Source organism: Oryctolagus cuniculus, chromosome 7 (genome assembly GCF_964237555.1).
Source record: "Oryctolagus cuniculus chromosome 7, mOryCun1.1, whole genome shotgun sequence".
Classification (NCBI taxonomy): Eukaryota; Metazoa; Chordata; class Mammalia; order Lagomorpha; family Leporidae; genus Oryctolagus; species Oryctolagus cuniculus.
In genome coordinates this window covers 33,622,732-33,626,995 of record NC_091438.1, presented here as the reverse complement: position 1 = coordinate 33,626,995, position 4,264 = coordinate 33,622,732, and the positions used below count along the sequence as shown (strand labels likewise).

The window sequence follows — 4,264 nt, the reverse complement described above, 5'->3', positions numbered from 1 at the left end:
AGTTATAAGCTCTGGACTTAACTTATGTTTAAAATATCTTCAAAACAGTACACTATGCGGGGGGCAGCACTGTGGCATATGGGGTAAAGCTGCTGCCTATAGTGCTGGCATCCCATATGGGCACCAGTTTGAGTCCTGGCTGCTCCACTTCCAGCTTTCTGCTATGACCTGGGAAAGCAGTAGAAGATGGCCCAAGTCCTTGGTCTCCCGCACCCACATGGGAGATCTGGAAGAAGCTCCAGGCTCCTGGCTTCAGATTGGCTCGGCTCCAACCATTACAGCCTTTTGGGGAGTGAACCAGCAGATGAAAGACCGACCCCCCCTCCACCTCTCTGTAATTCTGCCTTTTAAATAAATAAATAAATGTTTAAAAAAAGAGTATACTATGACTTAACACTAAAATTAAAAGTTATTGGATATTTGAAAAGACCAAAATAGAGCAACAGGTCATTGATTTTAAGTTTGAGAAGCAAATATTTATCACTGGAGAAATAATACCAATTCCTTTTTTTTTTTTTTTTTTTTTGCAAAATAACAGCCAGATCCTTTATGAGGGACCTAATAAAAGGTGATGTGCACCAGTAGCTGCAGCTGTTTCTCTTCATTCCTAGATATGGGTCAAATGATCGCCTATCATGCACCAAGCACAGTAGTGCAATAAATGGCCAAATCCTTGATAAATAAAAAGAAGAAGAATGAAATTTATTTTTTTAAAGATTTTATTTATTTATTTGACAAGTAGAGTTACAGACAGTGAAAGAGAGAGAGAGAGAGAGAGAGAGAGAGAGAGAGGGAGGAAGGACTTCCTTCCATTGGCTCGCTCCCCAGATGGCTGCAATGGCCAGAGCTGCGCTGATCTGAAGCCAGGAGCCAGGAGCTTCTTCCTAATCTCCCACGTGGGTGCAGGGGTCCAAGCACTTGGGCCATCTTCTACTGCTTTCCCAGGTCACAGCAGAGAGCTGGATTGGAAGAGGAGCAGCCAGGACTAGAACCAGCATATGGGATGCCGGCGCCACAGATAGAGGATTAACCTAGTGCGCCACAGTGCTGGCCCCAAGAATGAGATTTCAAAGCAATGAGAGATTGGCGTGACTTATCGATGTTTCATAGAGACTCATCACTAAAGCTATGCTTCCTACTCTAGTTGGTGGCATTGTTTTCCTTCTTAGTGCTTAATTTAGCAATGGTAGCAATGGTATAACTTACAATTAACATTGACATGGAGATGATGAAATACATTAAGTGTGTGGTGGATTTGAACCGAGGTGACATTATTCCAGAGAGTTTAGTCACTTAATCACTGCAGAAAGTGCCTCTTGTATCAACTGGCTTATTGAGAGTGCTTAGGAAACACCTAACCAACTCCATGTGGTACCTTAAATAAAGGTTACTCAAAATCATTTCCATCTCTGAAAAGGTTCCAGAGATTGGTCGCACCACAATGTGAATAAGCTTAGCACTACTAAAGATACATTTAGAATGGGTAAGATGGCAAATTCCATGTAATGTGAATTTTATTACATAAAACTAAAAAATAAATAAGAATTATTTTCTATCTCAAATATCCAATTTACTTTTTCTCTGGACCAGGGTGGAAAGTGTTGACAGGGGGTCAAGAATGGAGTGAGCATTCCGAGTCACAACATTTAAAACTTTTGAAGTTCTATATTCTGATTGTGAGCATAGATGGATGTATACCTTTATCAAGACTCAGCAAACCATGCACTTACTATAATTATACTTCAATAAGAACAAGGTTGATATTCAGGTAAAGAACCAGGCACAAGAAACAAAAAGCTTTTGAGTAAACACTATAGATAATAAACCTAGGATATATTGAGAAGATTTTCAATGTTATTTCTCTAATTCATCATATTCACTGTTCTATCCAGGCTTAATATCATAATTCGTGTTTGAGAGGAAAGTAGACCCTGTTTATAACATTTCCTTGAGTTCCAATAGAGTTTCCCAAAATGGGAGTTTAACATAGCTTTTTCATGCTGGCCACATGCTAGTTCCTAGGGGACACCTTTATCCAAGCATTCACAACATGTTTAATAATCCAATCTGTCTACTTCACTTTTAATTGAATATTAGTAAGAAAAGCTTATACAATTCCTATTTTCTTCACTCTCCTTTTATGAAGAATAAGGAACGTATCAGCAAGTTCCTTTGCCCTTCAACATCAAGCAGTTGGGAGGAGCCTCTCAAGTCCTTCCTGGGAGCAAAGAAGAAGGAAGTCACAGAATCTCTTCCCCTAATTTTTCTTTCACTACAGGAGGAAACCTGTGTCTACACTGTCAAGATTGTTCTAGTAATTCTTAAGCCAATTGATCTCACTTCTCCTTGTCCTTGAGCCATTTCTCTTGTATAGGCAGATACTCTGATGCTAGGAAAGGAGGGTGGGGGGAGTTCCATGCAACCCCTGCCAATGAGGAGTAGGGAGCAGGCTCTACCTGTATAGCACAAATGTTGAACATGAAGCAAGAAGAGAAATTGGAAAGGAGAGGAAAACAAACACAAGTAGATCATGCTTTCACTGTAGGTGTCTCTGCCACAGGCCAACCCATGTAACTGAGCACAGCTGACTGATCTTACCCTTGGGTTCCCAGATTCAAGCTAGATAATTTGGTTATGGAGGTAGCCAGGAGAGATTATATAAACCGCTCACTATGACCATTACACACAGGAAAAAAGTGAGGGAAATGGAGTTAGGTCAATCTGCCCCATGCCTAGTACTCCACCTTGGCACACAATTGCTCAGGACTTGCTTGCCTACCTTGATCTGTCACAGAACAGGAAGGCAAGGTAAGGTGAGACATCCACAGGTGAGCCACAGAATGAGTTGATTTTAGAACAAATGGTTTCTGGTGGAGGTGGGAAGTGAAACACCAAAGTCAGAACATGAAAATGTGATGATTATATGCTGCCACTGCTTTGCCAAGAGGCCTGAATCAAGCAGCTCAGTGGGTCAGTATCTCACTTTCTCTTTTTATAACATGGAATAAAGTCAATATTCCTCTCTCTCTCTTTCTCTCTCTCTCTCTTTTCTCTCTCTCCCCTCCCCCTTTTCTTTCTTCCTTTTATTCATTTATTTAACTTCTGTTACTTTAATACCACCATATGCAAGTCACCACTCCAGACTCCAAAACGGTGAACAAAACAAAGTCTCTGCCCATACACAGTCTACAGACTAGGAAGGAAAACAGATATTTAAGAAGGTTCATCAAAACATTTGTGGGAAACAGAATTAAAAATAATTTTATTCACTCAAAAATATTTTGAAATCCATCCACACAAGGGGTCTTCAAGAAGTTCATGACTATCATGTTGAAACTATGCATGGATTTCCATTAGGTTTTGCAACAAAATAAGCTTATCTTTTCATTCCATTTCCACAAACTTCTTGACATATTCTCCTATTTAAATAAATAAGCTCTGATAAACACTTACAGGCAAAGAGCAGATGACTCACCTCTTAGTGGAGTAATATGTGGGTAATACCTGGAAAAGTCCTCTGTGGGAAGAGCCTGAGTAGAAATAATAAAGAAAGATATTAAGGTTGCCAGCTGAGAGGCTGGCAGTGAGACTGTAGAGCCTCAGCAGCCCAATTGAAATATGTAGAGGGCAAGAATGGCAGAGAGAGAGAGAGCAAAGGAGACAGAAAAGAGAGGGAGGAAGGGGGAGAGGGAGATGGAGTAGGGGGGTAGGAGAAGAAAAGGGGGAGGGGAGACAGGCAGAAGAGATCTCTCTAATTTGTTTTACCTTCACCTCTCACTCTCCTTTACCAGGGCCTGACCCCAGCTGTCTTGGGATTTTATCAACAGCCCATGTAGCCAACAGCAACCTTTTCTCTCCCTGGCCTTCACGTCTGAATTTTTTTCCTTGGAGGGGGAGGTGATGGGGAGCATCGTTGTGTCTGGGCTATCTATCAGGACAGGCAGAGGAGAACACTGGGGAGGGCTGAGATTTCCAAATCACACTGTCAGGGTGAACGCACGGGTGTTGCTAATGACTTTGACGTTATTAGGCTAGACAGAGGGATGTCGATGTGAATCATTTTCAGCATTTTTCCATATTCATAATGGAGTAAATATAGTAAGAAGAACGAGACTGGCGGGCACAGGCCCCTGGATGGTCATAGTGGATGATTCCTAGGATGGAATTAAATGCCAGCCTAGCTCTTTTGTTCCCTGAGGGGCACAGAAACCCTTATCTCTACCCTCCAACCCAAAGAAGAAACCAAGACACTGTAGTTAGATTT

The 4,264-nt window shown here is 41.5% G+C and overlaps 1 long non-coding RNA gene across 1 annotated transcript; it reads right to left on the bottom strand.

The window, feature by feature from the left end:
• Positions 1-768: 768 nt before the first annotated feature.
• On the bottom strand, positions 769-3,913 carry LOC138850303 (uncharacterized). Its single transcript, XR_011390030.1, has 3 exons — positions 3,766-3,913; positions 3,476-3,530; positions 769-959 (listed from the first exon to the last, which is right to left on the bottom strand). It is a non-coding gene; the product is annotated as an uncharacterized lncRNA (long non-coding RNA).
• Between the last annotated feature and the right edge of the window lie 351 nt (positions 3,914-4,264).